The sequence below is a fragment of the Bicyclus anynana genome, chromosome 6, assembly GCF_947172395.1.
Source record: "Bicyclus anynana chromosome 6, ilBicAnyn1.1, whole genome shotgun sequence".
Classification (NCBI taxonomy): domain Eukaryota; kingdom Metazoa; phylum Arthropoda; class Insecta; order Lepidoptera; family Nymphalidae; genus Bicyclus; species Bicyclus anynana.
The window spans coordinates 2849461-2874135 of record NC_069088.1 but is presented as its reverse complement, the minus strand read 5'-3'; the positions used below and the strand labels follow the sequence as shown (position 1 = coordinate 2874135).

General features: G+C 35.4%; 1 protein-coding gene across 1 annotated transcript in view; it reads right to left on the bottom strand.

The window, feature by feature from the left end:
• LOC112051631 (nephrin-like) overlaps positions 1–17374 on the bottom strand; it is a 242188-nt gene extending 224814 nt beyond the window's left edge. The window contains exon 1 of the mRNA XM_024090349.2: positions 17278–17374. The gene's annotated coding sequence lies outside the window, so the exon portion shown is untranslated. The remainder of the gene's footprint in view (positions 1–17277) is intronic.
• Positions 17375–24675: the final 7301 nt, after the last annotated feature.

Sequence of the window (24675 nt, the reverse complement as noted above, 5' to 3'; positions counted from 1 at the left end):
TTTAGAAAGTCATGAAAAATTGGTTGATGATGTATTGGAATGATTGATAATAGTAAAAAAACTATTATTCTAATACTTGTAAAATTGCGTTCAATGTTAAATTAATGCACATATTTTTATCAACTGTATATTATGTATATTATCAACTGTATATTATGTATAATATGTTTCGTGATGTTTGGAAGTCACTACAAAAGGCCTGTCCTGCAGTGGACGTCCATCGGCTGACATGATGATGATGATGATGATTTTGATCAACTTGCAATGTTACATAAATAAATCGTTTGGCAGTACGATTTTGATGGTATGGCGATAAAAAGCTTGGGTCAATAATAACCGCTCTACTGCTTAATCAAGTATCTTTGGCAAATACACAAGGAGGCACCTAACTTAATTTGAAATGTTTCACTTTGAATATACCTACGTATGGATTAATTTTGTTTGGATGACGCGTAAGTGAAGTGGTCGACTGTTGTAATATAATAAAATACTACTTTAGAGATCTCCATGGCAAGCGTAGCTAAAACTATAGTTTTATGATTTCAATGCTTTATAAATATGAAAAAAAAACAGTCGTAAAAAGTATAAAGTAACTTTAGGCAATATTATATTCTCAATCTTTTGTAAAAAATAATGGCAAACAGATGTGCGGACAGACAAAGGTGATTTTGTATATTAATAAATATTTACATTTCCAATTTCTATTTCTGTGTATTTAAATAATTCTCTCATATGAAATATGTATATGTGGAGTTAATATTTTCTAAAGAAACTGTAACATATCTTTCAGGTTTCAGTGTAGCTAACACGAGTCTATTATATATTATTCATCCAAAAAGAACTTATTATTAGATAAATCCTCAAAGAGCAAAGCTTTGTTATATGATAAACCAAATTGTTATATAAATAATTTATTTGATATCATAAGCTTCTTTCATACGTACCCAAAGTAAATTTAATTATACGGATAAAGAGTTGAATATGATATAGACTAGTTATTTTTATATTTATGTTTAAAACTTTAAATTGAACAGATTTTGATATATCTACCTAAATTACTAGACCTGCTGAATTATAAACCTATTAAAATAATCATCAAATCAATTCACAAAATATCATCTACGAGTACTGTATCATATTCACCAGTAAGCACCGGATGACATTTGTTACATAGAATCTCAATATCATAAATGTCAACTAGCCTATGTCAAAGATTAGCCCGCAGCAGGTTGATATTATCAGTGGGTAGATGAAATTAATTCTCAGCAAACGTCAAATTGACTACTGCATTGAAAACGTCATCAATTCGCCATTATTGTCCATATAAGTGTTGCATTTCTTCTTCTTTTTAACCGACTTCCAAAAAGGAGGAGGTTCTACGTTCGACTGTATGTATGTTTTTTTTTTTTTTTTTTATGTATGTCCAGCGATAATTCCGTCATTTGTGGACCGATTTTGAAAATTCTTTTTTTTTTTGAAGGGTTTGATTCCAGGGTGGTCCCATTTTTTTCATGTCAGGATCTGATGATGGCATCCTGGAGAAATTGAGGGGAACTTTCGAAAATTGTAGGGACGGCTAGTGTGTTTGTTAGTGTTTCCATAGGGTATTTTAAACCACTACAATTTTATGAAGGTCTGGAGTTGGTCTGATGATGGAGCCAAAACACAGACGATGGAACTCGTCAACGATTTACAGCAGGTACCTTTTGTTTGGGCTTGATTAATTTGTATTGATGAGAACTTGCCACCTACATGGGTTGTGACTGTATTAAGGGTCTGGTGATGAAGACGAAGGACAGTGAAGAGAATTCCTTGACGGTTCACAGTAGCTACCTTGTGTTTTGACTTGATAATTTTGTATTGATGAGAACTTTCCACCTGGATAGGTTGTGACTGTATTAGGGGTCTGGTGACAAAGATGAAGGAGAGTTAAGGGAACTCCTCGACGGTTCACAGTAGCTACCTTGTGTTTGGACTTGATAAATTTTATATTGATGAGAACTTTCCAACCATATGGATTGTGGACCATGTGTGTGTTTCCAACCATAGGGGGTCTGGTGATGAAGACGGAGGACAGTCACCTTTCACGTTTTTCTGAATATTCATATTACGTGTGGATAAAGGGGGAGTGAAATTTTGTATATGAGTTAAGGTAGTATTTTTATTCAAACTGGGATTGTAGATACTTATCATAAGAAAATAACGTTTCAACTAATTGCTCATTAATTTTTGTTCACACTCAGTTGGTGTGCTAACACTAAAAATTAAAAAATAAAAATTTTAATAAAAAAAATTCAACCGACTTCCTAAACTAAAAAGCAAAAAATAACATCTTACCTATGTGCTACCTTCTGATCAGTTTGAAGGCGGTGCCAATCCAGTGACATGTTTTAATTAAAGCCGTTTCTGAAAGAACCACAGAAATTGTGTAATTTAAACGGCTTGAATTAAAACATCACTGGCTTGGCACCGCCTTCAAACTGATCAGAAGGTAGCACATAGGTAAGATGTTATTTTTTGCTTTTTAGTTTAGGAAGTCGGTTGAATTTTTTTTATTAAAATTTTTATATACGTAGTGTTCGTGACCACACGATGAGTTTTACCGGACGTCATGCAAGTAGGTGGGTATATCGGATAGTGGGGTTAAAAGCTCTAAATCTCTTAAAGATATTTTGCAAAAAAAGTAATCACAAGACTAACGAAGCAAGAAAATCAATCACCGAGTTTACATAAATCGTGAATAAACCTGACAATTGGGCATTTAAATGGTACAAGTAGTTTTATGTAATAGAGAACTTAGCTTCAACAAGGTTCCCGATAATATAATTACGAGCAATCATTCAATTATTGGATAAGTAGTTCTAAGTAGAACTAAGTGGAAAAGTTTTTTACCAAGTTGTGATTACGCTTAGGGATTTTACTACGTTCAAGTTGTTTGAAAAACGAAAGCTTAATAAAATTGACTAAGCAAAGGGAGGTATTTGAGTTTCTCAAAGACACGTTCACTTTGCAAAGTATTCACTTTGGTTTATGTATGATTTTAAATACAGACCCAAATCTTGGTATGTTGAAACTTGGGTTAGTTTTAAGGTTAGTTAAGTTAGTAAGAAAGTTGAAAATGACCCTTAAGTATATCTAGCTATTTATTTCTATTATTGAGTACTGTCATTTAAATGATTTAATAACGATGATTGATGACGAATGATTTAATAGTGACGTCTTAATAACATGTTTTATCTTTTTTTTATTTTTTAGCTTTCGCTTGGCTATTCTATGTATGTCAGGCTTATATGCAGTGTCAATTGTTGTAATTGAGTTAAATTCGATCGTAAACGGTATTAGTGTTAACTATTATTTTATGCGCGGTTCGAATTGATATAATTACTTAACTCGCGTATAGTAATAACATTTATTACTATAATGGTTATTCGGTACGATTAAGGCGAAGTTATAGCAAGTGGTCAGGACGTCTAAGGATGATGGTATGCTTTGACATCAGAGTTCAATAATGTAAGATTAATAATGTAGTAAATCTGTTAGGTTCGACTACAGCGCGAAGTATTTACCAAAATTTCTATATAAATAACATTAATTAAGAGCCGTGATATGACCCTTGATATGATGATAGCCTAGTAGATATGACCTTTGCCGTCGTTTCAGAGGTGTAATCTTTACAAATAGTCAAATATGGTATCAAAATTGCTTGTAAACTGAGCCTACTTGAAATAAATGATTTTTTTTTTTAGTTAAGTGTAATTTATGAATTTAAATATCACGTGTCTGTAACGGTAAAGGAAAAACATCGTAAAGAAACCTGTATTACTGAGAATTTTTTTTTACGTGTGTGAAGTCTGTCTATACGCACTGTACCAGCGTGATGGACTATAATTAGCCAAAGAATGAGAGTGTCATTCTGAAAGGAGACCCATGCTCAACAGTGAGTCGAATTTATGTTCGTAATAATGAATACTGACAGTCTTGTACTCTGTTAACAGTATATCATTGAACTTTATACCTACAAAACGTTTAAATAGGTACTTATTTATTTTATACAAACAAGAAAAGTTCATCTAACATCATAATTATCAACATATTTTAACCGCATTGGGCCAGCGTGGTGGACTATTGACCTAACCCCTCTCATTCTGAGAGGAGACTCGAGCTGAGCAATGAGTCGAATAAGAGTTGATAATAATGATGAGCCATATGGAACTTATACGCCATATAGAGCCGTGATAGCCCAGTGGATATGACCTCTGCCTCCGATTCCGGAGGGTGTGGGTTCGAATTCGGTCCGGGGCATGCACCTCCAAGTTTTCAGTTGTGTGCATTAAAAAAAGAATTAAACATCACGTGTCTCAAACGGTGAAGGAAAAACAGAGTGAGGAAACCTGCATACCAAAGAAGTTTTCTAATTCTCTACGTGTGTGAAGTCCGCCAATCCGGATTGGGTCAGCGTGGTGGACTATTGGCTTAACGGCTAACCCCTCTCAATCTCAGAGGAGACTCGAGTAGTGAGCCAAATATGGTTTGATACTGATGAAGATGATGATGATGATGATGATGATATGGAACTTAGATACACCACACTGCTCCAATTCGGATTGGCGGGCATCTAACATAAAATTAGGATTTAATATTACGAAAGCTACCTATTATATTAAGTTAGCTATTATATAGACTAGTGTGCGCCCTCCTCCCCCTGGCATTGCCGGTCACGCCTGCACGTTTGATAAATTACCTATAATTAATTTGGCCATTCATTAGTAAAATTTACTTCCCCATAATTTGGTTATTTCAAAAATATAGAACGTTATTATAAGCTAGTGCCCTTCAGGTAGCAGAGCAATATAATTTTATTTATTATTTATTTGTAATATTAACTACTATACTTATACTTATACACTTAAAATAAGGTATACATTTAAAATAAACTCGTGTTTTTTACACTATTTATAACTCAAGAACGGCTTTGATTTGGCTGAAAATTGGTGAAGAGATAACTTAGAACCTGGAGACGGATACAGAATATTTAGGGTAGGGTAGGGTAAGGGTAGGATACGTTACATGTATGTGGTAGGGGTTGATGTAGGTTAAAAAGGGTGTGGTACGGTAAGTGAAGGGTGGGAGTAGGGTAGGGTTTCACGCGGACGAAGTCGCGGGCGTCCGCTAGTATTCTATACACAACTGAATATAATCTAGTACCTAAACAAGTGCTTTTTTTGTCAACTTTTATTAACACAATAAAAACATTATAAACTTCGTTAGAAAAAATGATGAAAAAAGTTAGAATTTACTAAAAACGAATCATCTCAAAAATTATTGAACATAAATAATGTTTGTAGTTAATTGTTAATCAAATATATCAGCCCTAAAACTTTAATTTCTTTATAAACTTAAAATAAAACTATTTGTATAAATTATTTTTTAATCCACCGCATACTAAGTGTAAAGGAAATATTAAATTATCAAATCCTCGAGTTTTGCACGCTCGCGGCACAGGTGTGGTTATGACAGTAAGTGACGACGAATGAAATATATTATGGATCGCACTTTTGTGAGACCTTGAGGTAAACTTTCTGCCTCCATATCAAGATATTGACGCCTACACGTGACACTGCGAACGTGATAATTCTTTTAATACGTATATAGACTAAAACAGTACTTAGATCTTCTAGACAGTGTACCTTTATTTTTTAATTTTTTTGCACTGTTTCGTGTAGAAAACAAATTTTTTCATATCTAAAAGTTACATATAGTCTGTACCCTATCCTTATGACAGTATGTCTGTCTGAAACCCTTAAAAAAAGAAGGGTGTACAGCTCAGCATTGACGTGCACTACATAGAAGTTAGTATAATACACGGTGCTGATTTCAGCTGAGACCTAAACGTGACGTCACAGCTAAAATAAATTACTAATGTGTCAAAACTTCAAAAGGAGTAAGTATCCTTTATTCTAATTATCTTGATTCCCTCTATAAAATTGATATTTCCATCGCACGATCCTCAAATTCCTTTTGTCGATCTAGTAGAATAGAATATAAATCATTTATTTGTTAGCACAACACACAACTACATAATAACTTAACTTATTAATTACTTAACATACATTTTTCCAAGTTCGTACATTTAACTTTTAATTAAAATAAAACATTGAATTAACGTACGGAATTATTTTATTTTCTCGCAATCGTAGTGAAAAATATAGTGTAACACGCGGGGCTAAACCCATTATAAACTCGGTTTCTATTTAGCGGCCCTCGCCTTTCGTCTCGGGCCCTAAAAATACCTCGTATATAATGGGTTGTTTTAGCCCCTTGCATATCAATCTACTAATATCATTAAAAAAAAATACAGTAAATAGTAAGGTAATAAGTAATAAAGGTCAGGCCCTCTTCCGTATAAGAGAAGATATAGAGCTTCGGCCCATTATTCTTTATTATTCATTATTCAACGGCTACTGCTAATTACTAAAAAAAAGAAATTCTCAGTACCTAATGAGTTCCACCCAGGACTAGAACTCAGGAACTTGTGATCACAAGCCACAAAGGTAAACAAAGGGACCATTGAGGTAGTTAAGTGTACCAACTGTATTATTTAATATTTTTCGATATTTTATTAATGATAAATAGTTTTATATCTATTTTATTAACTTCCACTCAAACACTAAATCTTCCGGATAAGGAAATGTCAAGTCCGTTGGAAACTATTCTCAACAACTTTAATAAAACACTTTTAAAATGATAAAATAGGTATTTCCCGAGTCCATCTTAAACGAAAACGGCGAGAGATATTATGAAATGAGCTTAATAAAGATGAAGTGAAACATTTACTCCTGTTATCCTTAAAAGGGACGTTGTAAATTCTGAAATGTTTATTACTTTAAAGAGATCTGCATATTACTTCGACGAAGTCGTAACCCAATGAGAAGTTGGTCTCTCCCCCTGCTACTTATCAAACGGTCAAAGTAGCCTTAATAGCTGAGAGGGAATAAAGTTGTTCTCATTTGCATATATTACCTTTTTCTGTTTAAAGGAACTTTAGGACTAAGAATACATAAAGCCTCTACATTGAGGTTAAGCTCTACATTTCTGGATTTCACATACTCTACAACAGGCATACTTAGCCTCCGATCAGATTAAACAAAATAAAAAAATAATAATTATTCTAAGTAAAATTTGATGACAATTGCTTTTATAGTGGATGACTGGGTAATTATAGCCTGTAGATATTATTATAACTCAGAGCTAAAACAAACCGACAATATAAGCCTACCATTAGATATAATCAAACATACAGTTTATATTTAAGTACCTTCTTCATACAAAATAATTACTCGTATACCTATATTGAGATAAAAACTGATTCAACCCATCTCCCAGCGAGCGATGCAAGCAGCTGCGCGCCGCGGCGCCGCTTCGCAGTTTGGATCGTGCCGCGAACTAGCTCATGACTAAGGGCCCCGAATGGGTTCGAAACTAGTCGAGCATACTCCGACCTAATATCACGTGAGTTTTAGCCGTGTTTCATAATCAATTAATAAAAACTGATTGAAAAGAATTTTCGAAAGTTGTACGTTATTCTTGATCATTATTACAATGCTAAACTAGGCACACAAAATAGTTTTATTATAATATTAGCGCTTTACCTCAGCTTCTCACGGGTGCTATGTAGATGCTATGTAGATACTGATATTATGTTTATGATTGGTTTAAAGTACAGGATATCTTTATAGAACAGACCGTGTCCGCCGACCGCTGCCAACCGAAACGAAACGTACGGCTCGTCAGTCGCTGTGCCTTTTAAATTTATGATATATTTTCTGTACTATAATATGTATAGTTTTATAAACCTAAACCTTTCTGTTGAATCACTCAAACAATTGCTGAAAACTGCATTAAAATCCGTTGAGTAGTTTAAAAGTACTTTAAAAGAGCGATAATCGAGAAACGACGTCAGTTTATGCTAGCCACTCACCATCCAAGAAGTCCACGTGCCTGCAGCGCTAACGGCAGGACGTCCGATGAAACTGATCGTGTGTTGATCGCTATGTGCTTCATCATGCAGATTACGACCAAGACACGATCAGTTTCATCGGATGTCCTGCCATTTACGCTGCAGGTGCGTGGACTTATTGAATGGTGAATGGCTAGCATTAAACTATATGCCTAACGATACTACTAAGTATGAGCGATACGAGTAATTTGTAGATAAATAATATGATAAACAAGCCACTTTTTATTTGATGAAAATACCGATATCCATTCCATATTATTCGTACACAAGTCAGAGTTATTTGGCCTGTTGAACTTTGTACAAAAACTCTAGTTTACGCGCCCGATTTTCATATTTCCTCGGCTCCACGCGCCGAGTTTTGACACTTAATCATAAAGTACAGTGTACAATTGCTGGCGATCTACCAGGAAATTTACTTTGTAAAAACAAAAACTTTTTAAGTAAAAAGCAAAATGAAATCTCTTAGAGAATAAAGTTTTGAAATTTCTTTTGGAAGAAGTTATTTCGCGAAGAAGGTACAAGCAATGCTAGATAATTAGAATTCAGAGAAATATTACTGAAAAGTTGTATTATATATCGTACTCTGTGTTTTATAAGCACAGTTGATAACAAGCATCTGATTATCTATATAAATAAAACAAAGACGGGTTTGTTACAACACCTACCTATAACTCGAGATCTGCTGAACCAATTTTCATGGTATTTGATTCGTTGGATTTGTCTCTACCCCGAATATCAGAATACATCGTAAGATCAATCGAAACTAGAGTTTTTTTAGGGTAGGGGTACGTTAGGGGTAGTTTAAGGGAAGGGTAGGTGTAAGGTAGGGATAGGGTAGAAGTAGGATAGGGGTAGGGTAAGGGTAAGGTAGGGGTAGGGTAGGGAAAAGGTAAATGCAGAGTAGGGGTAGGGAAAGGTAGGGGTAGGATAGGGTACGTAAGAAGTGCAAAAAATTCAAAACGAAGCTTGACCGGGTCATCGGGGATCGCCAGTTATTTATTAATGTTAAGCATAACCAACCTATACAATATCTATATACCTACAAATATTGTAAAGAGGTAAAGTTTGTAGTGTTGTAGGGGTTATTTCTGGATCTACTTTTGTAAATTCATTTACCACTAGAAATCCACGTTATTTATCAGAGTCAAAGGATATGTTATCCTCGTATTTTCTTTAGAACGGTAACTACGCAGTTAAAACCTCGGTACGTCAGCTAGTATTGTATAAAAGGCATCATAACTAGCAACTATGCAATTAAAATTAAAAATTATTTTATAGTTTATTACATCTTAGTACATATTGACTTTACCACCTGTTTGGAGAGCAAGAAACTTTACAGTTTCCAAATAAAATCATAATTTATTTATAATTTTTTGTAAGACGACTCTAAGATGCTAAGCTATATTTTTTTGTTAATGTGTGTTTATATTTTATTACCTAAAAATAATACGGCGAACCACAGGAAGAAGGGACTCACTTAAAAAATATTATAAACAACACGAGCAGAGAACAGGGAGTGTTGATCGATCGTCGAGGAATTTCTTAACCCTACATCCGGTAGTTACAAGTTCAGGACTCTGCTCGGAGTTTTTCTCTCTACCACGCGATGGATCCGGCACCCCGCACGGTGAATCCATGGAATGCTAAGATATTCGTCTCGTCAGTGTTATTAGTAAGTGAATAAAATAAAAATTAAAAAAATATTATTTTTATCACAGACCGAGCCATTTTCGAGTATTTGCCACGCTACGCACTGTTATTGACTTCCAAATATTAAACAAGATTTTATTGTTAATCCCGAACATTTTGCACAGCGCAATATTGTTGAATACCAGCTTATAGCATACACTGTAGGCATATTCAATTCATATTCATATTTCGACATCCAAAACGTGTTCACAAAATATATTTTACTTGGAACATTTCGGAAACAATAACAATTAATATGAGATTCAAATTATTATCATGAAAATATCGCTATAGAAATTAGAACAAAGACCAATCACATCATAATATTATGATTATTAATGATTAAAAATTAAAAATACACTTATATTATACCAGCTGATGCCCCGCGGTTTCACCCACGTAGTTCACGTCCCCGTAAGAAAACAAAAAAAAAGAATTTTCAAAGTCGGTTTTGTAGATCCAGAGATTACAACATACATCAAACTTTACCTCTTTATTATATTAGTTTTAAGAGTTTGCAGGCTTATATATAAGGCCGCAAACCTTTTTTTTATTCTTTACAAGTTAGCCCTTGACTACAATCTCACCTGATGGTGATGATGCAATCTAAGATGGAAGCGGACTAACGTGTTAGGAGTAGGATGAAAATCCACACCCCTTTCGGTTTCTACACGGCATCGTACCGGAACGCTAAATCGCTTGGCGGTGTGTCTTTGCCGGCAGGGTAGTAACTAGCCACGGCTAAAGCCTCCCGCCAGCCAAAATTTTCCAGGACCATTTCCAATCGTTTATCGGTCTTGCTCGTCAAAATAGGCTGATTAATGATGGCGGTGAATGATTAGCTATGGAGCGAAACAATTCAATTATAGAATTTAAAATAAATCATCATAATCGTCACAATCATTAACCACCCATATTCGGGCCGCTGTTGAGTACAAGTCTCCTCTCAGAATGTTGGATTAGGCCAATAGTGCAGCGTGCTGGCCCAATCCGGATAGATTGATAGACTTCGCAAACGTAGATAATAATTAATTAGCAAATTCTCCGGTGTGTCGGTTTCCTCACGATGCTTTTATTACATCGAGAGAGATATTTAATTTCATAAAATGGACATCACTGAGAAGTTGGAGGTATATTTGACTGAATTTGAACCTACGCCCTACGCGAAGGTAGTCTTATCCACTGGGCTATCACAGCTAAGCAAATTATTCGCGTCAAACTTTCAAAGCTTTCACCATCCACGCTAATAGCTCACATTCTATTTTCAGTGGTTATTCCACCGTATATTATATCAGAACCTTAATTAGACATGAGCTCGTATCAACATTACAGCTAATATAAAACAAACTTTGCACATAAATTTATAATTTTCGCCCTGTTACTGCCCCGCGAGAGTGCGAACGGTGCTTTCAATTTGCATCCAACTTGCTAAAGCCTTTTGATAAAGACTGTGTATACATTAATTTAAAAGTGTTATTAAGTACTGGAAGTTTTGAAACTTACACCCTAAGTTATATTTGTGTTTCTGCGAACGCCTCGTAATTTAGAAACTTTGTTAATAAACATAGGTGGGTAACACGATATTAGATAATAAACTTTGACCATAATTACATATTAATTACCATAATGAAATGTTTGTCTTAGGTATAACTAGACAATTCCAATTATACGTACCTACTTTATCTCGTAGTATAGTAGCCATGTTACAAGCTACGCTGTACGCTTACTCTACTAGACAAAAGGGATGATAGAGAGATCCGTTGACCCAGACCTGCTAGGCTATTCTGTAACGATATTTTTACTCTCTGAAGTGCGAGTTTCGAATTCCTCTCTATCTATCTCTGTTTAACACGATAGTTTAGAATGAGAAAGATAGAGGTGAATTCTAAACTCGCACTTGCGAGTTATACAAACCATCGTTAGAGAATAGCCGTGCTGACAGTCACTGTATAGTGGAAATATCTGCCCCAAACAGGGATCTTATCCAATTATCGTGTCATCTTTATGATACGCAGAACAGCACGGCAGAACTCCTCGAATATGCTTCCCCAGATTCTTGCGGGTCTGTAAGAAGACCAGGATTGTGATGCTTACTTTGGGTCTAAATAGTGATGCGTGTATTGTTTAAATATATTCACTTATTTATATGTTTTCTATATAGTTCGGTAAAAGTAAAATTTAAATAATTAGAGAGGATGAAAATGAATTCCTCTTGACTTTTTTCAATGAGAATAATATATTGAAATTGTTTTCAAATCATTTAAACGTAAAATTATTCTCGGTCGGTATTTTCACAGAAAAATGCGATTGAAAACATAAAAATATAAATATTGCACATCAACATCATCATCATGTCAGCCGATGGATGTCCACTGCATGACATGACGCGAGATTTACTTTAAGTTACTTGCACTTTATTTTTTTAATATATAGGCTATTATTCCACTGGGACTAACGAAGATTCACAGTTGAGCGAGATAAACTGAGAATATGATCTTCCGGCGAGCCATACAAATCTGTGAAGATAAGCACGCATTGTGTAAAACGATATCGACATTTCGACCTCATTAGGCAGACGCAGCACAGCTCTGACAATAGGCTCCGACAAAACATTATTATCTACCCGCATGTGTAAACGAACCATTACCTGTGTACAAATGCTATTATATTAGGATAGGTTAATAAAGTATCTACTAAAGACACTAATATAAGCTTAGTAGTATTTTCTTGTTCTCCTAAAATAGTGTTCTGCAGGGATGTTTTGCGTCACTATGGTTAATCAACTTATTCACAGATAACTAAACTGAAAAGCATGAAAGTAAAATAAATTTAGTACAGATAAGAGTTATAAGGTTAAGCATGGAATATCATCAAATGATAGAGTAAGAAATAGTGTAATAAGAGACCGTTATTATAAGATGAAGTGACTACTTTTGAGAAATGTATATTTAGGCATGTAGAAAATATGAATGAGAACTGATTATCAAAAAGAATTTTTAAAACGAGGGTGAATAACTTAACACAAAATATTAGATAAGTAAAGCTGCGGCGAATGTTGCTTTACCAATTCTAGGACATTTTGTAAACAAAAATACTTGAAATTTTTGTACGCTACACGGACTATTTAACCGATGGAGTTGGAAGATGTACAAACAGAAGCGCCAGAACGATTTTCTCTTATATAATATCAATATTGCTTCACCAGTAAAATATTTTAAAAAGGCTTTATCATTTTTGTCTTATTGAGATCTACACAAACAAAAAAGCAAATTCACCGATGTGAAAATGTTTGCTATTTAACGAAACATAACAACCTAAAAACCTAAAAAGAAAACCACTTTGCCATGACGTCCCCCTAGTTCCAAGCATATTAACCTTAATATTTTACATAACGACTCGCATTTAACTTTGGACAAAGTAAAATAAGCAATTTTGTTTTTGGCAAAGAATGAAAAAGACTTTGAGTTAAATTAACTTATAAGGAACTTTTGTACGAATCTTATTCCGTAGCGGGAATCCACAATGGGATTATAGGGTAGCGTTACATCAATCAACGTTGGGGGAAAGCAAAAATTAAATTCCATTAAGAAATGCTAGGAACCGTTTACACTTGGACGTGGTGACACTTTTAAAATGGTTTTCAGTTTAAATCCTTTATATAAATTGTAGTCTTGGCACTATATAAATGGTGAAATTAAATAAGGTTATAAGATCATTGACAATATCAATGATGAAAAACTTGACCAATATTGATGATTGATTATAATCATCATAATCAGCCTATTTGTTACCAGCCTACTACTTGGATAGTACTACTTTCGTCATAGGAGGTTCATATAAATTATAATATAAAATTGTTTTTACTCGTACTTAATACTTTACAAAATTAAAAAAAAATAATCGTTGGATGGGTTTGTTGTGGGCCCGGTGGTTGTCTTCTCGGACCAAGGCGCATTTGGAACCCTTGGTAATTGAAGTCAAAAACTTAAAATTAAAGTTACGACTTTAATTTTAAGTTTTTGACTTCAATTACCGCCATAAAATCATGACATAACTTGACTTTTCAAAATTGCTTGTAAACTCAGCATAATTGAAATAAATAAAATTTGGATTTTATACTATTTGTTGTTAAAGCCGCTTGTTGAATATTTACTTATACAATCTTATTGGAAAACTAACACCTAATGCATTTATACAATATTGTCAATAGTTTCATGTAGGAATACACAACATTTTTAATAATATACAATAACAATCTGCAATTTTAATTTAAGCAACGAAATTCAAATCAAACAACAAGCACAAAACAAAAGACTGAAATTAATTAAAGACTAAGAAAATTTAAACATAGAATTTAAAATTACATTTTAAATTATTGACAAAACATTGAAGTTGTTCTATATTTTTATAGTACGTGGCGCTAAGCACAAAGTCTGTCGCGCCACGTTGGACGGGAAAAATTAAATTCCATTATAAAATGTCACAAACCATTTACACTGTTGTGTTTGGACAGTTTTAGAAATGGCTTCTTCTACACTGAACAATGGGATTACTTTATTGTAATCCACAGTAAGAAAACCACCAGCTCTACGTGAGTTGTATTAAACAATGTACTCTCGACAGGATTTTGGGCAAACTTTTAGAAATTTGAAACTCCTAAATTAGTTTACAGTTGCATTTCCACGTATGAAACTATTTCAACATACAGTATTGTGGGCGGATATATTTGATAAAATACTACACTAGAACAAACCCACAGCTTCATCTGCGTGAAAATCAGTTTTTTAATAATATAAAATGAATAATAATCTATAATATAAAATGAATTACAAAATGCGTTGGTAAGCGCATAACTCAACAACGCCTGGACCAATTTGGCCAATTCTTTTTTTAAAACGTTCGTTGAAGTTCTAGGATGGTTTTTACAGCGAGAAAAATTCGAATAATTGCCAGAAAACCCATAAAAATAGCCCTTTTCTTTTTCCCATACATATGTTTTCAACTAAAACGTAGTCAATTTGAGCTTTATTTTATTGTATAAAGATCATATTAATAATAATTAGAAAACGGGGTAGGGGGGTAGGGTAGGGTAGGTGTAGGGTAGGGTAAGGGTAAGGAAGGGGTAGTTGAAAGTTTACAACTACGCGGGCGTCCGCTAGTTATTATAATAATCAATTAAATTTAATTTTGGGTATATCTCCATTACAAATTTCAACCACATCCAATCAGCAGTTTTTGCGTGAAAAAGTAAAAAACGTCCTATCAATTTTTATTTTGTTAGTAAGTAGTATTAAGTTGTGCCTTTCATATTGTTACGATTAGTACCGAAAACTTATTAATTGTTCTTTTGCAAAATTCATATAATTGTAGACTAACGTTTTTTTTAGGTGTAGATAAAAAAGGTTTCTTTTTGGATTTATGGGATTATAATAAATTTTAATGTTAATGACGACTTACACCAGTAGCAAAATATTAAACTCTGCCTAAAATTGGGCAAAAATCTAACGATTGATTGATTATGGCTTGTGGGAGGCTTTCGGCCGTGGCTAGTTACCACCCTACCGACAAAGACGTACCGCCAAACGATTTAACGTTCCGGTACGATGTCTTGTAGAAACCGAATGGGGTGTGGATTTCATCCTCCTCCTATCAAGTTAGCACGCTTTCATCTTGCTAGGGCTAACTTGTAAGGAAAATGAAAAAAATTGTGCAATTCTTAGTGTACAGTACGAGTATGATGTAAACGGTTCATTAAACTCCTGATACTTACTTGATTATAGGTGATGTTACCAGAACATCCACACGCGTCGCCTAATGCGATTGAAATTTCGTCTGTCACTCAATCTGACACCGCGTCAAAGAGGATACGCAGAGCCAATTATTTTGCGATCTCAAGACATTTTTCTGACACGCCTATTTTATTATGAGGGGTATGACGTCAATTTCTGAATGTGACAACTTCGACAAAAATTGGTATCACTAAAATAATCATCAGCATCAGTCAATTTATTACTCCATTTCTCTCTTTACGATTTTATGGTGTTTTTGGTATTCTAACTTCTCAAAAGAAATAAAGATACAGTAAATATCTTGGCCGAAAGAATTATTATTTTTTGACTCAAAAGGCGTCTGATTTAATCACAATTCGTGCGCTGTATGCGGTGCGGGACATGGTACATGGTGACAGTTGCCTTTATGACGTTCATAATACGTACTTTTGTCGTAAATCGTGGCAAACTTTCAAGGGTAAAATAAATTTTCACCCGCACCATGCGCATGAACTGTATATAAGGAAAGCTTGGTAGTACATTATTGTTGTGTACCAAGCATTATTGGTAAAATCAATGATGAGGTGATGAGTTAAGGGCAAGTATATTAAATATAAAAACATCGCTTACAAGAACTATAATCTTTCTGAAAACTTTGTGTTTTTTTCTGTTTATATTACAAATTGCTTTGGTTTTAGCCGCAACAGTAGCGGTAATAAAAAATAACTAATAATGTAATGAATGTCTATTGATTGATTGAAATTAAGCCGATGAAGCGTGGATTTGAAACTAATCATTCATCTGTCGATGATATTATGAGTAAAATTATTAGACAATAATAGTGTTTCAAAAGCGCGTGCCAAAATTAGAGGGGGTGTTTATGCGATCGATCCGAACCTAGACCTTTCGAATTTAAGTCCAGCTCCTTAGCCGTAGAGCTATTAAGCTTTTGAGGGGCTTAACTGAAGATTGTTTGTTGGCAACATGAAGTTTTAGCCTACATCTCAATATGATCTACACTGACAAAAAATACTCTTTAGTATGGGGATGATGACTAGGTTTGAATAAATTGATTTTTATGATACATTCGGGTAAATAAGGTCAATGTTAACTAATTTATACAAAAAAAGCAAAGAATGTTTGGATATTTGCAAAATAAATAAGATTATAAAATTTCAAAATCTATCAATTTTTTTTTATCGTAATTAGATAAAAATTCATACAGTTTTAGCTTCCTTACATTAAATGTGACATTTTTCAATAAACGAACTATAAACATAAACGCACAAATAACAAAGATATTAGTGATTTTCTTTGAACGCCCATACAAATCTAACGATCAGCGAGCCAACGACGTCACTAGCTCGCGCCATTTTGTATGGAGCGTTTTCCAGGGATCCGCGGCAGCGCCGCAAATCTGACTCTTTAAATTCCTGTAGCTCCGAAAGTAATGATCACAGATATCCTGTTACTTTTAGAAAATTGCTTTACTATTAGCATACTCTTAATTTATATACAATTTAAAAAACTGTCATCATCCCTATTGTCTGTCATGCATAGGCAGAAATATTAAGTTTGTTTTACTAATTTCTGCGAAATCCGTGGGGTATTGTAATCGATCTGCAATTGAAAATGTATCTGTAACGGGGTGTATCTGTAATAATGTGCAGAACATTTTGTAGAAAAGTAAATCTTTGATACACTAATGTTGTTGAAAAAGAATCACGTTTCAGACGATAATTTCAAATAGAAATCTTTTTTATTTATTATTAAAAATACTTATATATAAAATACTCTACATACCACGTAAAAGGCCAATCCAAAGTATCACAAAAGCACAATATAAGGCACTCAACACACTGTCCACGCGCCGGCACAACGAGATAACGCGCACGTTATGGTAAAAGTGAGAGCTTAATACGCCCTGCTTGTAGCAATTACGGTTAATTGTATTGACCTAAGCTAACCCGCCGGTCTAATCCGGTCGTATGATGCGCCTTATTGGTTATTATGGATGTTAATTGTTGATTACGTGCTTACGCAAAACGTGGTTGAAAATGTATGCAAAAATATTCCACAGATGAAAAAATTAATTAGGTAATCCTTATCATCCGTTACATAAACAAAACTTGAACCTAAGATTAAAATAATGACCTACTGTATCTTTTCAATAATAAGATATTTGTAATATAATAAGAATTATATTACAAATATCATAATTCGATTAGATGTCTCCTTAATTGTCTTAATTTATGACCAATTTTCAGCTCTGTATTATTTGTATAATTAGAGTTTCTCCTTTATTGCTCGACCTAGAACTCGAACTCATAATCTCATAAGCTACATGGGCTGATATTACGACCAAGTAGACGACAAAATTCTATGTTTAAACACCCCCTGAAAAACGGTTATAAGCTCTCGAATCTAAATGGGATTATGTGTAGGAATTTCATATTTCACCACATTATGACATTATCAGTCATTTATGTGAATTGATAAATTATGCAAACCTGTTTGTTTACTATTTATTTCAATTTTCATGCGAAATCATCACTAAACTTACTTGATGGTGTGACATCCCAGCATTGGACATGGATAAAGAAGTAAGAGTACCTACTATGAAATTATGCTTTGAGCATTGTATTATGCATTTAAGAAATAAATCAATTAAAATAATAAAGACTAAACTTACTTAAAATTTGCACTCTTGCTAAATTGCAAATCACATGGAGCAATATTTTTTTTTTTATTCTTTACAAGTTAGCCCTTGACTACAATCTCACCTGATGGTAAGTGATGATGCAATCTAAGATGGAAGCGGGCTAACTTGTTAGGAGGAGGATGAAAATCCACACCCCTTTTCGGTTTCTACACAACATCGTACTGGAACGCTAAATCGCTTGGCGGTACGTCTTTGTCGGTAGGGTGGTAACTGACCACGGCCAAAGCCTTCCACCAGCCAGACCTGGACCAATTAAGAAAACCTCAATCAGCCCAGCCGGGGATCGAACTCAGGACCTCCGTTTTGTAAATCCACCGCGCATACCACTGCGCCACGGAGGCCGTCAAAACAAAATATATAACAAAATTTTCAATTTAACATGCAGGTATCTCTAAGTGACGCCGCACACGAACCACACGCAACAGCCACAAACGCCACTATTCCGTCTTCAGAAGCAAAAAGGGGCCACAAATGTAGCTGAAGCGCGCGACAGCCAATTATGGCCGGTGGTCGACACTTGTGGCCGGTGGCTGCAACTTTTAAACCCATACATGCAGTATCACAATCGCGCGAGTGGCGTGTGGCGGCGTTTTGTGTCGGCGTTTAGTAGCCGGTGCGGGCCACAAGAAGCGAGCAGCGACGATTGTAGTGTGTGGCGACCACCGGCGTCAACCGTGTCAAAGTCAAAGTCAAAATTCATTTATTTCAAATAGGCTCAGTTTACAAGCTCTTTCGAAACGTCAGGTAATAATATCAAACATAAGATAATGGTGATAATAATTATTCGAAAACTTAAAATTAAAGTTACGAGGGTTGCAAACGCGCCTGGATCCCTGTGCGGCGAGTCCCTGTAAAATGTATGAAGACTATAGGAAATATGCCGATAGCGGCATTTTTTGGTTGCGCCAGTGGCCCGAGTGCGGGAATCCTAATTGAGCTCTCCGTTTTTACATTTCAAACAAAAAATATAACTTTTACCTAACAATATCATTTTTATTAAAAATATAATGAAATATAATAAACATGTATCATGTTATGCAGTTACACGATTTGAATAACAATTTTAGTGAATTGGCGATAATTACATTTCACTGTAGAACTTGTATGTATTGCGTATAACATTTTAGTTATTATTTGTGTTATAAATGGTTTGCCAATTATATTTTGCTGCAGGGGTTCCCTGTTTTGGGCTAGATACCAAAATAGCCTATATATCTTTCTCTACTATGTAAAAATAAGTCGGGTTTTCCTTCCTGACGCTATAACTCCAGAACGCACGAACCGATTTCCACGGTTTACATTCGTTGGAAAGGTCTCAGGCTCCGTAAGGTTTATAGCAAAGAAAATTCAGGAAAAGGTAGGGGTAGGGTAGGGGTAGAGTTGGGTAGGGGTAGTTGAAAGTTTACATCGAGTTTCGCGCGAGAAGTCGCGCGAGAAGTCGCGGGCGTCCCCTAGTGTATTATATAACAATGTTAAGTTTAATAATGACCACTATCACTTGACCAGCCCAGTGGATAAAACTTCTGCCTTCGATTCAGAGGGCGTAGGTTCGTATCCAGTCCGGGGCATGCGCCTCCAACTTTTTAGTTATGTGCATGTGTTAAGAAATTAAATATCACTTGTCTCAAACGTTGAGGGAAAAACATCGTTTGGATACCTGCATACTAGAGAATTTCCTTAATTCTCTATGTGTGTAAAGTCTGCCTATCTGCATTGGGCCAATGTGGTGGACTTAGTTACGCCTCTTATTCTAATAGGAGACTCGTGTTCAACAGTGAGCGGGATATGAATTGATGATGATGATGGTGGTGATATTTTAGTTGTTATTCTCCTAATCAGACCAGTGGCAATAGATCCATGGTTACAAGGCCGCACTTTACCTGAGAGACCTTGGGTTTTATCCCCGCTGTTTGTTACGTAATTAAGGTTGTGTTATGAATAAAATAAAACATTAAAAGCTCTCAAAAAATCCGGTCAATTAAATACAGCCAATCCAATCAAAACTAACACGATAAAAATGATGTACGCTGTAAAAAAGTTGGATCTCAACAATCGGACAAAATGGCGGGCACTTTGCATAAATGAATTTGAAATTCAGCATTACAGGATGCTCGGTAAAAGTTTTGTAAATTTAAAAAACAAAATAGATGTTTGGCGAAGTGCTTATTGTGCAAGACTCGAATTATGGTTCTATAACCTTTGCATGCTGCGTAGATATTTGATGCGAAGATACTTGATGCGCGCGGCCTTCAAAGGGTCTCAAATTCTAATAATAAAGCTCCACTGTATGCTCATCAGTCTAATGTGTCTTTAAATAGTTCGTATACTTGAGCCTCGTTCATTAAACTAATAAAGACGACCAACGTCTACTCAACGTGATAGCCCAGTGGATATGACCTCTGCCTCCGATTCCGGCGGGTGTGGGAATCCGGTCCGGAACATGCACCTCCAACTTTTCAGTTGCGTGCATTTTAATAAATTATTTATCATGTGTCTAAAACAGTGAAGGAAAACATCGTGAGGAAACCTGCACACCAGAGAATTTTCTTAATTCTCTGCGTGTGTGAAGTCTGCCAATCCGAATTTGGCCAGCGTGGTGAACTATTGGCCTAACCCCTCTCATTCTGAGAGGAGACTCGAGCTCAGCAGTGAGTCGAATATGGGTGGATAACGACGAGTGTATGGCCACGCGTAGATTATGTATTTGTGTGTAGTGCTATTTTGACACACATATCTGACAGAATGATATTAGTCTAAACGCACTTTTTAATGGACACCCTTTTTAACGTCCTCTCTAATGTAGTTTATAGTGCTGTGGTTCTCAAAACACACACACAAGAGGTTCAATTGGTGAGTCGGTCAGTCAGAGGATTTTATAATTTCTAAATTGCATTAGGTCTGATGGTAGGTATCGGCCGTGGCATCAGAGGTATTGGTAAAATAAATTTGTAAGGTACCTCTTTTATGTAAGCTTCCATCTTATACTGCATCGTCGCTTAACATCAGATCGTAATCATGTGATGTGGCAGGGTAGCGCGAAGGACCAGGCCTCGATTGGAGACCAGGATTGATTGAGGATGATGATGTGGGAATTGGTAAAGGCTGAGTTGTGCTGATGGAAGCTGACGTACCTTATATGAGTAGCGATCGGTACACAACGCACTTTACACTCACTCAACACTGCCTTCCTAGCCAAATGGCACGTCGATTATCTATCTACGATCGCTAACGCTTCGAAAACTGGAAAAATGTATGGGAATGACAGATCTTGATCACGTGACCTGCCGACAGCAAATGTCATTTCCATACATCTTTCTAATTTTCGAAGCGTTCGCGATCGTAGAAAGAGAATCGACTTGCCACTTGGCTAGGGGGGCTGGTTTTATGTGTTAGTAAGCACTGTTGAATCGCTATGCTGATATTTATCTAGGTTTAATGGAGTTTATTGCAATTCTATGTGCGCACGCGTTGGCGGTTCACAGAGCAGAGACGAGCAAAGAGGCGGAAGTGATTGAACAAGATGGTGACCGGCTAGTGATGTGCTGAGGTATAACATCTGGTCCAATGTTGGTCCGGTGATATTGGAGCGCATTGGTGCCAGCGCACGGGTCCACGGGGGATGAAGGGAGTCTCGCATTTAGTGGAGCTGCTGCCCCAGAATTGGGAGAAAGCATATTATGGGACAATGACGAAGAATAAAGAATTTGTAAGGAGTCAAGAAGGCGGCCCAGGAACACGCGAAGAGCAAAAACCGACCCCACCTTCCCACTGTATGACTGCGAAGTCAGGTGGGCTATGGGAGGTGATGGGTTGGTCCAATGTTGCCAGCTTGAGTAACTTCACGCTCCTAGCATGAACCATCATGTGCTGAAAATACCGGAGTGTTGTAGTATGTTTTAGAAAAATCATGTCGAGAAACTATTTTAGAACAAAGCCAATTACAAGAATTCATTAAAACCACAGCTAAATGAAATCATATCTGCGCGGTGGAGTATGCAAATTAACTGTTAACTGCAACATCTCGGGATTTAGACCGGAGTAGCTTCACCTGCAAGTTATTTAACAGAGCGAGTTAACCAAGTTAACCCATTGTTCTGGATGAAAAATTAACATTAACATTAACGTATAAAAAAATTCAAAACTGTACGTACGCAGTTTTGAATTTTTTTATACCTTCAAAATCCAGAATTATTAGCCTACTATTTTTACTAAGTTGACTCTGGTGTTATCTATATCTATACTAATATTATAAAGCTGAAGAGTTTGTTTGTTTGTTTGTTTGTTTGATTGAACGCGCTAATCTCAGGAACTACTGGTCCGATTTGAAAAATTCTTTCACTCTTAGATAGCCCATTTATCGAGGAAGGCTATAGGCTATATATTATCCCCATATTTCTACGGGAAAGGGAACCACGCGGGTGAAACCGCGCGGCGTCAGCTAGTATGTAATAACACCAGAGTCAACTTAGTAAAAATAATCTTTTAAACACAAAAATGGAACCGACTTCAAAGATGTATTTCAGTTATTTTGATTTTAATACAAAATTAGTAAGCCGATTTTCATGAAAATGTAATGGGACTAACCTGGAAGTATACTCTTTCAAACAAAAATAATTTTCAAAATTGGTTAATAAATTACGAAGATAAGGGGTAACATAACAGGTCCTTTTTTTGAAGTCGGTTAATTAGATAAAAATCTGAGAAACCCAGCTGAATGTTTGTATACTTAGTAGGGTAATTAAAACTAACTTGTATTTATTAAATAAAGAATTTTTTTTCGCTATGCTTTCGAGTCTTAGCCAGTGCATCTATTAATAAATTATTTTACCATTGTACATAAAAAGTTGGAGGTGCATGCCCCAGATCGGATTTAAACCCACACCCTCCGGAATCGAAGGCAGATGTCATATCCACTATGCTATCACGGCTCCACATAGGCCAATTAATCAGTTACTTTAAGTTTTTTTTAATATTCACACATAAATGCTTCTAATAAATAGTTAGTTTAAAACTAATGCCCTGCCCGCGTCCGGAATTTTCTCAACTCATTAAACTTTTCCAGCGAAGCTTCCTCATATTGACACCCGCATAACCTGCGACGTGTTACACAAACGCTCTCGTACCACACACACACACACAACTTCAATAATGAATGCAAGTTCCATAATAGACGTGTATCTTTCCATGTGTATCTGTATTGGTAATCTGTTTAATCCAGTATTATATACCTAGACTAAACATTGCCTATATGATTATACTAGCGGGCGCCAGCGACTTCGTCCGCGTGGAATTAAGAGTGTGCAATATGTAATTTGGTGGTTACAAATGGTTCTGGATCTCAGATTCTGGAGCCTGATATTTGGGTAAATAATATTTCAAAGTGTTCGCTTCGTTATGACTATAAAAAATACACAATTTGTAAAACTTTTCTCGATAATTTATTTTTTTGAAAAATACATGTTTTGCTCACATTTTGCTTTCAATCTCAGAAAAAGCAAACTTATTTTCTTAAATTTTTGTTTTGTATAGAAAAATAGGTATATATCTTGAACATGGCCATTTTGTTTTTCGTTATGTTGTTTAATTTACTTGTAATTAGGTAAAAATGGTTTTGGCGCTCACGTCATGAAATTTGCGTCGCGCGGTAATCGCTCCGTGCTTTTCACTCACGTGAAAGTCATAATTCGGAGTCTCGCTTGCGCTTCGAATTTTATCCATATCGTACCGACGTGCTGCACGTTCTTAAGTTTTTCACAAATCTCGCGTGAACCATGAATTTTCCGGGATAAAAAGTAGTCTATGTGTTAATCAAATAATTAATAAATTACTTAAATAAAATTTACAAAGTAAAATCTATTTTTATTCTAAGTTTCAGCCATATCGCCGCAAAATTGACAATGTTTCATACAAACTTTCATCCCCTTGGGGGTAGAATTCTACTGCACGTAAAAATCTACCTGCACATAGTTTATATATTATCTCTATAATTATTACAGAGCTAGAGCATGCCAATCCAGTGTCGTGTTTTAATTAAAGCCGTTTCTGAATGAATCACCTCACTGGCTTGGCATTGCCTTCAAACTGATCAGAAGGTAGCACATAGGCAAAATGTTATTTCTTGCTTATTTGTTTAGGTTAATTTTTTTGTTAGTAGTCGGTTGAATTTTTTTTATTAACTTTTTTAAACGTCCGTTTTCATTTAGCGGTCTTGAGTTGCCTGCAACTACCGGCTCTCTGTGACATGTTTTTGTCGTTAGTCCACCTGATGCAATTAGGATATTTATAGAAAACCAATTGTATAATTAACTAGCGGACGCCCGTGACTTTGTCCACGTGAAATTTACTTTTCAAAAATCCCGCGGGAACTATGAATTTAATCGGGATGAAAAGTAGCTTAGATTTTATTAAATAACCTCCTCTATCTTCAAATGAAAATACCATGATAATCAGTTCCAAAAATGATTAGATTACAAATAAAA